Source organism: Anomaloglossus baeobatrachus, chromosome 6, assembly GCF_048569485.1.
Source record: "Anomaloglossus baeobatrachus isolate aAnoBae1 chromosome 6, aAnoBae1.hap1, whole genome shotgun sequence".
Classification (NCBI taxonomy): domain Eukaryota; kingdom Metazoa; phylum Chordata; class Amphibia; order Anura; family Aromobatidae; genus Anomaloglossus; species Anomaloglossus baeobatrachus.
Window position 1 is genome coordinate 221,377,951 of NC_134358.1, and position 11,824 is coordinate 221,389,774.

The following is an 11,824-nucleotide window of genomic DNA, read 5'->3' on the forward strand; positions in this document are numbered from 1 at the left end:
GGGTGATCTGCCCCACCTCTGCATCTCGTTGGCCCAGGCTATACGTCATGACGTATTGCACCAGGGCTCGGCGGTGCTGCCACAGTCGCTGTAACATGTGGAGAGTCGAATTCCAGCGTGTCGGTACATCGCATTTCAGGCGATGAACCGGCAGGCCGAAAGACTTCTGGAGCGATGCAAGTCGCTCAGCTGCGGCGCTTGAACGGCGGAAGTGAGCAGACAGTTTTCGTGCCCTGTTCAGAAGGCCATCTAGGCCGGGATAGTGTGTTAAAAATTGCTGGACAACAAGGTTCAACACGTGAGCCATACAAGGTACGTGTGTCACCTTGCCCAGGCGAAGGGCCGCACCCAGGTTTGCAGCATTGTCGCACACGGCCTTACCAGGCTGCAGGTTGAGTGGAGACAACCATTTATTAAACTCGGACCGCAGAGCTGACCACAACTCCTCAGCTGTGTGACTCTTATTCCCAAGACATATCAAGCTAAAGACCGCCTGATGACGTTGCGCTCTGCTGCCAGCATAGTAATGAGGGGTGCATGATTCCTTCTGCGCAGTGAGAACGCTGGTGGCCTGACCAGGCAGGCTTGGGGCGGAGGTGGATGACACAGATGAGGTGGAGGAGGCAGAAGCAGTGGCGGAACTTGGACAGACAGAGGATTGACACACAAGTCGTGGGGACGGCAAGACTTGTGCAGCAGACCCTTCACCATCTATCACCATAGTTACCCAGTGCCCAGTCAGCGACATGTAACGTCCCTGTCCATGCTTACTGGTCCAAGTATCGGTGGTGAAATGCACCCGTTCACACACAGAGTTTCTCAAGGAAGCGGTGATGTTGTGTGCGACATGCTGGTGTAGCGCGGGCACACCTTTCTTAGAGAAGTAGTGGCGACTAGGCATCTGGTACTGGGGCACAGCGACAGACATAAGGTCTCTAAAATCCTGTGTGTCCACTAGGCGGAAAGGCAGCATTTCGGTAGCCAAGAGCTTACAGAGGGATAGAGTCAACCTCTTAGCTTTGTCACAGGAAATGGCCTTTTATTTGACCACATCTGAGGGACAGAGATCTGGCTGCTGTGTGTAGACGGTGTTGAGTAGGATGTCCCTGGAAAAATGCAGTTTTGTGAGGAAAGTGCAGGCGGAGACATGATGTTGCCTTCATCCAACATTGGTGCTATCGATGTCTGAGATAGCTGTACACACTCACTTGTTTCCCCTTCCAAACCAACTGACGACCTACCAAGCAAACTGCCTGTTGCGGTTACAGTGGTGGAAGTTGTGCGTGGAAAACCAGGTGTGACAGCTGTCCCCACAGTCCTAGAAGATGAAGAGCGCGCGGATGCACTGGAAGGGGCAGGCCGTGGATGGTTCGCTCCGCTAGGCTGCATTGCAGCACGGTGAGCTTCCCACCGGGACCTATGATATTTATTCATGTGACTAATCATGGAAGAAGTTGTCAAACTGCTGAGGTTTTGACCTCTACTAACAGAATCACGACAAATTTTACACATCACATAATTTGGGCGATCTTTTTCTATGTCAAAAAAGGACCAGGCTAGGCAAGGCTTAGAGGGCATGCGACCTGCTGAGCCCCCCCGACTAGTGCTCAGAGGCAGAGTGGTGGCTGAGGATGCAGTTGTAGACGTGCTACCAGTGCTCCGACTCTGTCCAGGAAGGCGCAAGGCAACTTCGTCGTCGGTTGCATCCTCCTCCACCACCTCTGTTGACCTCCTCGAGTGCCTGACTGGGGGTTGACAGTAGGTGGGATCTACAACTTCATCATCAATTGTTGTGTTTGCACTCCCCTCCCCCTCAGACCGAGCCTCTTCTTGCCCTGACCGAATATTTAAGTTGTCATCCCAATCTGGTATCTGCGTCTCATCGTCATCAGTATGTTCCTCATTGTCTATAACCACAGGTGTTACAGTTTGTGACAAAGGGTCAACATTATGCTCAGAAACGTGGTCCTCACGGCCTGAATCAGAGTCACAAAGGTTCTGGGCATCACTGCAGACCATTTCCTGGTCTGTACTCACTGTAGCTTGGGAGCAGACCTCTGATTCCCAGGCTATAGTGTGACTGAACAGCTCTGCAGACTCAGCCATCTCAGTTCCACCATACTGTGCAGGGCTGATGGAGACTTCAGAGCTGGGAGAAAGCAAGTTTGATTGGGATGACAACTCAGAGGACTGGAGTTTTTTGGATGCGGTACTTGAAGTGGCTGAGAGGGCACTTGTTGGACCACTTTAGATCCATTCAAGCATTTTCTTTTTTTGGCCATCATCTACCTTTGTTCCAATTGTTCGTGTCTGTAAAAAAGGGAGCACATCGGATTGTCCACGGTAAGTAGTAGACATCTTACTTTTGCTGGTAGATGGTCTATCTTCAGCAGATGATAATGGAGCTTTGCCACCTTCCCCACGGACAAACCCTTTTTTTCCTTTTCCACCACGACTCTTCCCCTTTCCACCAGCATCTGTCATTTTGCCACTCATGTTGATTGCGACAAGATTGTGCACTGAAAATGTGGTAGTAAAAATTGAGAGGTGGTGTAGATTGCAGCGGTGGTCTAGCTTTATTAACAGCAGAATAATAAAGAATAAATATCCCTGATAATGCAACTACGGCCCTTAAACTGGCAGCATAAATTGCTAGTATAATGGCTTAGTTATAATGAGTTTGAGGGTGCAATGCAGCCAGACGTGCTGCAAATATCTGTGCGCTACTGGGACTATACAGAAGTCCAACAGCCACGTTTAGGATGCCACTAGGTTCACTCAGTGTTTGCTAGTATAATGGCTTAGTTATAATGAGTCTGAGTGTGCAATGCAGGCAGACGTGCTGCAAATATCTGTGCGCTACTGGGACTATACAGAAGTCCAACAGCCACGTTTAGGATGCCACTAGGTTCACTCAGTGTTTGCCAGTATAATGGCTTAGTTATAATGATTTGGAGTGTGCAATGCAGGCAGACGTGCTGCAAATATCTGTGCGCTACTGGGACTATACAGAAGTCCAACAGCCACGTTTAGGATGCCACTAGGTTCGCTCAGTGTTTGCTAGTATAATGGCTTAGTTATAATGAGTTTGAATGTGCAATGCAGGCAGACGTGCTGCAAATATCTTTGCACTACTGGGACTATACAGAAGTCCAACAGCCACGTTTAGGATGACACTAGGTTCACTCAGTGTTTGCTAGTATAATGGCTTAGTTATAATGATTTTGAGTGTGCAATGCAGGCAGACGTGCTGCAAATATCTTTGCACTAGTGGGACAATACAGAAGTCCAACAGCCACTTTTAGAATGCCACTAAGTTCACTCAGTGTTTGCTAGTATAATGGCTTAGTAACAATGAGTTTGAGTGTGCAATGCAGGCAGACGTGCTGCAAATATCTGTGCACTACTGGGACTATACAGAAGTCCAACAGCCACGTTTAGGATGCCACTAGGTTCACTCAGTGTTTGCTAGTATAATGGCTTAGTTATAATGAGTTGGAGTGTGCAATGCAGGCAGACGTGCTGCAAATATCTGTGCACTACTGGGACTATACAGAAGTCCAACAGCCACGTTTAGGATGCCACTAGGTTCACTTAGTGTTTGCTAGTATAATGGCTTAGTTATAATGAGTTGGAGTGTGCAATGCAGGCATACGTGCTGCAAATATCTTTGCACTACTGGGACTATACAGAAGTCCAACAGCCACGTTTAGGATGCCACTAGGTTCACTCAGTGTTTGCTAGTATAATGGCTTAGTTATAATGAGTTTGAGTGTGCAGTGCAGGCAGACGTGCTGCAAATATCTGTGCACTACTGGGACTATACAGAAGTCCAACAGCCACGTTTAGGATGCCACTAGGTTCACTCAGTGTTTGCTAGTATAATGGCTTAGTAACAATGAGTTTGAGTGTGCAAAGGGCAGGAGGGTACAGTGGCAGGGTTGTGGGTCTCTGGGTAGAGGAAAGGAAGCCTGCCTTTCTATCCCTTCTAATGGGGAAATGCAGCGAGGAAATCCCTGACCTTAGCTACACAGACGCTGTCATCTTCTGTAGCTTTTAAACTCTGTTTTTAGGACCTGTCACCTATGGCTCTGACCCTGCCGGTATGAGCCCTTAAAAGGACTGATAGAAAGTGCTATCCCTAAGCTGTCCAGCGCTGTGTATGGAGCGTATACAGCAGTATCGGCGATAGGAGCTGCGCCAGTGATGTCTGACACCAAGGACGCAGAAGGCAGATAATGGCGTGCTGGAGGAAAATGTCCGGTTTTTTAATGCAGGGACATGTGACATGGACATCCTATCACACATGCCGTTGCTTCTCTGGCTAAAAGTCCACTTAGCTGTGTGTGTGTCTGGGATTGGCTGACATGCTGGCCCTCCCCACTACACGCGCGCGCTTAGGGAAGGAAGACAAGGAAAAAAAAAAAAATGGCGATCGCCATTATCTATACAGCAGTGATCTGAATGCGCTGTTCCCGCACACTATACACTGAAATTTCATAATTTCATAATAGTGTGAGTCACAGAGTGACTTAGACTATTACAGCGGAAAGCCAGCTAGGAATTAGCTGGTTTTTTTTGCTGCTAGAACCGTTCTCGAACGTATCTAGAACTATCGAGCTTTTAGCAAAAAGCTCGAGTTCTAGTTCGATCTAGAACAGCCCCCAAAATCACTCGAGCCGCGAACTGGAGAACCACGAACCACGCTCAACTCTAGTCCCCTCCTCCCCGAATCTAAGGTATTTGCTTTGCAAAGCGATCACAGCCACTGGGGCCCTGGGGCCGCGATTTTGCCATGACGTACTGGGTATGTCATGGGTCCTTAAGTACCAGGGAGCCATGACGTACCCAGTACGCCATAGGTCGCTAAGGGGTTAATGTGCCATCCTTCACATACACACACACAGAAAAAAAAAACACCATTCTTCTCACCTGTCCCGCGTTCCCTCGACTGCCTCATCTCTGATTCTTGCTGTCTGCCGGCCCGTGCCCCGATGACTATCACGGCAAGTGCAGGGGCCGCAGCCACTGTCAGCGATTTATGGCAGATGATTGTTTTGCCGGCGCTGCGAGCGCAGAGTCAAGCTCTCTATGCTGAACATTTCCAATGCAGCCGTAGCCATCCACTAATCAGAGGTAAGCAGCTGAGGTCAGGTAGTTTCCATTGGAGGAATTGTTGTGCACAGAGCGCTGGACTCTGAGCGCAGCGCCGGCAAAACATTCATCTGACATAAAGCGCAGACAGTGGCTGCGGCCCCTGCACCAGCCGCGGTAGTCAACAGGGGCAGGGGCCTGCGGGCTGCACAGAGCAGCCTGAGGGGCCGCATGCGGCCCGCGGGCCGCGTGTTTGAGACCTCTGCTTTAGACTATACTCAATGACATCTATATTTGGTTTGTGTCAGTTCTTCCCTGTATCTATCCATATTGATGATGATAAAGATAATGATTGCTGTATGTCCGAAGTAAACATCCAAGCTTCCACTGAAAACTAAAATCTGCAACAGATTTTACTTACTGCAGTGCTAAAAGGGAAATCCACAACTAAATGTGCAGATTTGGCTGCAGATTTGCAGAGTAATTTTCTAATGTGTGAGACACTTTAAAAGATTTTGTCTCACAAACACCTATCATCACATATAGGAGATGCCAGAATTTTGAGGGTATTTTAGTCCATAATCGGATCACCACAAAAAAGAACTGGCTGCAGGAAAATCGCCCAGTGGGTGTGCATAAGTGTGGAAACTGTTCATACTGTGCGTTTCATTTAACAATCAATCCAATTAAAATCTGAGACAAAATACATCATGTTACAGATTTCATCTCCTGTAAAACAAAGTACGTTATCTATGTGATCTTTTGCCCCTGTAGATTTTTCTACATCGGCAAAACAATAAGACCACTTTATGTCCGTTTTAAAGAACACTTCAGTTCGATCAGTTCAGGGAAAAAAGCGCACCACGTTTAATAAACCATATAAAAGAAACACATTTTTGAAATCCGGAAGTTCTTTCCTTTGCAGGAGTGGAGGAGGTCGTGTATCCCCCACAAAGTGGAGACCTCCATAAAATCCTGCTGAGAAAAGAAGCCAGGTGGATTATTGAGACTAAAGCACAAGGTGCATTAGCATTTAATGATAAAAATGAATTGACAATTTTTTTGTAATAATGCAGCCAATTTAGATAAGAACTAATATAATTCTTTGCTTCTGTATATAATATGTATTCTGTATCTTTCAGCTTCTGTATGTAGTATGTATTTTGTGTGTATTTTAAATCCTTGTTTGTTTAACCTTACACACATGGTGACGTTAGTATTCACTCACCTGAAAAGGCAGTGATGGAGCGTTCTTCCCCTTGCGTCAGGACCCGATGGAGCGCCTACGTGCGCAAAACGGTCACAGTCATCTTGGTGTGCCCTGCGTCTTAGACGTATCCCGCATCCCCCTCCTATATGTGTTTATAATCTTTGAATGAAATAAAAGATTTCTACTAAGGGTGAGTGCCACCATTTGTTTTCTCCCTCTGTGGATTTGGACTGTTGTGCTGACTGCCAGGTGGAGCACCTCCCTGTATTTTGAATGCTGGTGTCACTGCAGCTCTGTCTGTGCCTGTGTGGAGACTATTAAGTGAAGCTAGCTCTGTGTTTGGAATTGGTGCTGGACCTGCATCTCCCTTTTGGATTTTTGAACTGATGTGTCCATATGATGCCTCACATTGGTACGAGTTCGTAGATACCAAAAATGTATACTTTTACTTTTATCTAAGGGGTGAAAAAAATTCAGAAGTTTGTCCCAAAAAAGTATAGCGCTTTTGGCGCCATTTTCTGAGACCAGTAGCGTTCTCATTTTTTGGGATTTGGCCCTCCTTTAAAGGGAGTCTATCAGCCGGTTTTTGCTATGTAATCTGAGGACAGCATGCTGTAGGGATTAAAAAAACAAAAAATCAACTATACCTCTTGTGACGCCCCAGGGGCTATGAGGTACTCGGTCCTGGGTGTGCGGTGCGCAGGAGGGGAAGAGTCGTGGTTGCAAACGATTCCGTGACCCTGGGGGTCGGTCCGATAAAAAGGGGGTAAAAAATGGAAGAAAAATAAAAGAAAAGAAAATAAAAGAGTTTTTTGACTATGCAACTTGTGGTGTGCGGCCAGGTTATTGAAGCCGCCGCTACAGGGTCCTGTTGGGGCTGGTGGAGTAGTGCAGCTTAGGTGTTTTGGGCCCTCCGCAAGCAGGGCTAGGCCCCAGCAGTGGATGATGAGGGGGCAATGGTAGGGGACAATCAGTGTACGGGTACGGAGGCGAGAAAGAAACAGTCCACACCGGTATTGCAGTTTCAACTTGCCTTTTACTTGTGGCTGGTACCTGACCCCGCTGGTGCCGGTTACAGGTGTTCCTGCTCCCCTTGTTCTCCGTGCCAGCTGTGACCTGGGTTAGCTGTCCTCCATGCAAACTTGTTTGTGTTGGGCTCTTGTGGCCTAAAGTTACTGGGGAACCCCTCCGTTTCAGCCGTGGTCCAATTGAAGGCTGTCTGGACTATTTTAGGGGTTCAATCCCCGATTCCCCTCTTTGCTGCTGACGTTTCAGACTCTTTGAGTTGGTGATGGACCCTGGCGATCCCCTCACCTGGCAGAATTAACAGTTGACCATAAAGTGTCCCGCTGTCCTAGGGTCTGCACCCCGCCTTGTGCTGAGTCCTGTGAGCCTTGGTTCAGGACTTCCACAGGCACCCCCGCGGTCCCTAGAGTATTATACTTACACAGATAACTGACGGTTCCTTGAATCCTGGTTCCTTACTCCACAGTCCCTCACTCCTGTTACAGCGTTCCATTGTTACTTAAGATCTTTTCCCTTCTTTTTGTACTTTCACTCTCAACCCTCTACTTCCACCTCTCCTCTCCTTGACTTCTCTCCTTGACTTCTTCCTCCACACACATTCCCGCCAACTTCCCAACTGACCACACGCCCCTCCCCTTGCTGGGTCTCTCCCTACAGATTGGGTGGCAACTATCCAATCAGTGCCCTTCCCTTTTACCTGTTGCTAGGCAGTCTACCAGTCTGGAAATAGGGTTATGTATATGGCTAAAGGGTGCTGGTGTGTTAACTGGCACGGATATTCCGGGGTTTGGGTTTCCATAGGTTACATTTTGTGGCACCTGATACCTCAGTGGTGCCTAACGCTCTTATCAGGTTGTATGCTGTTTAGTGTTGGGCGGACTCGCAGATATCCAGGATTGACGAGTCTAACCATTTTTAATATAAAAGTAAAATTAAAAAATCATTCCTGCCCAAAATTGATCCTGGATACATGACTGGATGCCGATCCCCATATAAGTTTATGGGGACCAAAATCCAGCACTTAAAAATGGTGGTAGAAGGGATAAGGGGATTAGAGCAAGCACACTATACTTACTAAGTCTCCGGCACGGCTGTAACTGCTTCTGGGTTACTCACTCTTCTTCCGGGGCCACTCATGAGCCTCATACATATTCACTGCTTCCACCGCCCACCGGCAGTCCTTGTGTTTGTGATTAGTTGCAGTCAGACAGCACCCCCAGCTTGTGTGACAGCGTGTCGTACTGCTTGCAATCACAAACCCTGTAGTTAACTATGCAATCACAGTGAGCTTCTGGGCCTGCAAACGTAATTGCGGGCCACTACTTACTCTAGGTCGGTATTTCTGGGTTGCAACCCTCAGCTGTCTGATTTATCTTGGCTTGTTATCAAAAGTAGAGGGGATCCCACGCCATTTTTTTTAAAATAATTTAAGAACCACATTCCTGATGAAGAGGTTGGAATACCTTGAAACGCATAGAAAATAAACTGCAAGAACCATCTTGTGTATCTTGAATCCTTTTACCGGTTATTTCCAGCAGCGCAGATGGAAGTCACGCATATGTCCTACAACTCTTCTGCTTTCATCCCTCATGTAACATGCAGTTGCTGATATACTGTAAAGTTGTTGTGTGACACACAAGTAAATCTGGTGAGCACACTTCCCTTATCTATACACAGTTGTATTATGGTATCACCCTATTGTGCTTTTCTTGCTCCTTAGTTTTCTCTGTATTCATCTGAAATGGAAGGCATACAGAAGTACAGTAGAATGCTTAGGCTATGGTGACCACAAAGATGCACGTTTTTGGTCCCAAAGAAATGCACCCGTGGCATGCATTTTTTTGGCGCTTTTTACTGCGTTTTTTACCGCGTTTTTGCCCAGTGCGTTTTTTAAGCCAAATCTATTGACTAGAAGGGCTCAAAAATGCTGGCAAAAACGCAGAAAGAATTGACATGCTGCATCTTCGTGGTCACCAAAAAGACGCAGCCACAAAAAAGATGCAACGTGCGGACAGAAAAACTGAAATCTTATAGACTTTGCTGGGGAAGGAAATGTATGTAGCTTTGGGACCAAAACTGCACACAAAAAGCGCGCAAAAAACGCGACACAAAGCACAGTGTTTACACAAGGCCTTATGCATTTTTATGTAAACCTTTTTATGTCTTCTCTGTAAAAATGGAGTCAAAATATAACTATGTATCATAAAGGTACTGTAAATGTGAGGCGTACTGAAGAAACTAATGACAAAAGGATAATTAAGGATAATAAAAATATAAATTATAATCTGATTAGCCACTTACGTTATATGGGATACATTTTAAATGTCTATGCTACATTCTGACCTTAAAATAACAATTTGTTTTTAAAATATATAGTTTTATCAATTTCGTAATGTCAGTAAATAATGATGTCCTAGCATATCTAACATACAGAAAATAAAAAAGTTTACTTGGTATACTATAATACCATTCTGGTTTTTTTTCTAGGTTCAACTCTCAGAAGATTTCAGAGAAAATAACTGCAAGAATAAAAAGAAAACTGACTTATTTCTAAACAAAGTAGAAGAATGGAAAGCAACTTAAACTCATCGATCTCTGGATAATCTAATTTTATTTAGTCTAGCTGCATTCCCTTGCCCTTAGGCTTTTGTTGGGTTATTTATGATTTTCTGTAAGTATGGCAATTGAAGCTTGCATAGTTTCTGTAACAGGAAAATGTAATATTACAAACCCAAAATTGGGTGATGCTGCACTCCAAAGAGTTAAAATCGGTCTCTTGCCGTCTGTCCCCATCACAAGGAAGCATCCAACAGGCAAAAACCTGTGATATTTACCACAAAGTATCTGTTGTGCACCAGATTTCCACCAGGGTCTTTGCCTTCTTGACAACAATGCTTTCAGGCTAACCATTGTACACCAAAGATTGTATGGCGCACAGTGACATGGCAATATTTTTTCGATGGAAGTTGTAAACGTAATGGCCCCAGGGAGGGAAAATAGCTAATTGGGCACAATTTGGCCATTTTCCCATAGGGGTGATACACATACAGTGAAAGAAATAATTATTTGATCCCTTGCTGATTCAGGTTTGCCCACTGACATAAGCTAAGTATCTGTTTTTTTCAAATATTCCTATAGCAGTAATGCAATTACAAAGTTCCCTTATCCAGTGTTAGGATTTTAGAGTGCAGCTGTATGTATTTTTGCCCACTGAGAAAGACATGAACAGTCTATAATTTTAAGGGGAGGTTAATTTTAACAGTGAGAGATAAAATATCAAAAATAAAATCCAGAAAATTACATTGTACAAATTATATAAATGTATTTGCATTTTGCAGATAGAAATAAGTACCGGATTTTTCGGACTATAAGACGCCCTTTTTTTCCTCCAAATTTGGGAGGAAAGTGTGGGGTGCGTCTTATAGTCCGAATGTTAAAGCAGGTACCTGCGGGTTAGGGAGCTGTGGGGAGACAGCGGCTGTGGAGTGGGATCACAGGAGGCAGGGAGGGTCACTGCTGCAGGAAGCCGGTGGCTGGAGAAACCACGTGTGCCCGCTGTTTAAAGTAAAGGAATATTCATTAGCTGCTCCCCGCCCACCTCTCTCTGCTCTGTTCAGTCAGTGACTAGAAGCAGGTGTGAGGAGCAGCAAATCAATACTTGTTTAATGTAAACAGCGGACACAAGTGGGTGACCCAGCCGCCGGCTTCCTGCAGCGGCTGGGGAGACGTGTATCCGCTGTTTAGGAGACAGGAGCAGCGTGCCACTGCAGTCATGTCTGGCCCGGAGGAAATGCAGATCACTGCAGTGTCCGGGCCAGAGCACAGCATACCATCACAGCACAGCCTGCAGTCTCTGTGCTGAGTGCTCACATTGCTTTGGTCCTGCCTTTGCACTAGAAACAGTCTCCCGTAGCTCACAAGGACCTGCAGTGATGTAATGAAGAGGGGTGGGCTAGAGCAGCACAGAACAGCACAGTGCCCCGCCTCTTAATTACATCACTGCAGGTCCTTGTTCAGCTATGGGAGATTGTTTCTAGTGCAGAGGCAGGACCAAACTGAAGCATGGTGAGCATCACATCTGTAAAGGTAAAGCAATAAATAAATATAGTCTATAAAGGCATTACTGTACACCTGGATGGGGTTGGATCATATATATATATATATATATATATATATATATATATATACATACATACAAACACACACAGGTTGGAGGATCCCAAATATAACGATGGGGAAAATACATATTCCACGATGGGGGCTGTATATACCTGGAAGGGACCCAGAATGTAGGATGTGAGTACAGAATTTGGGGATATTATTGCCTCCATAACAGTGTCAGCAGCAGACCCACCCCCCACATAACAGTGTGTCATGACCACATTTTTTTAACTTTAATTTTTCTTTCTATTTTTTCCTCCTCTAAAACAAGGGTGCATCTTATAGTCCAGTGCATCTTATAGTCCAAAAAATACGGTATTTGATCCCCTATCA

General features: G+C 45.7%; 1 long non-coding RNA gene across 1 annotated transcript in view; it reads left to right on the forward strand.

The window, feature by feature from the left end:
* The window catches only part of LOC142243106 (uncharacterized), a 34,055-nt gene extending 22,540 nt beyond the window's left edge, over positions 1–11,515 (forward strand). Inside the window, exon 2 of the long non-coding RNA XR_012724300.1 lies at positions 9,818–11,515. This is a non-coding gene — a long non-coding RNA (uncharacterized LOC142243106). The remainder of the gene's footprint in view (positions 1–9,817) is intronic.
* Positions 11,516–11,824: the final 309 nt, after the last annotated feature.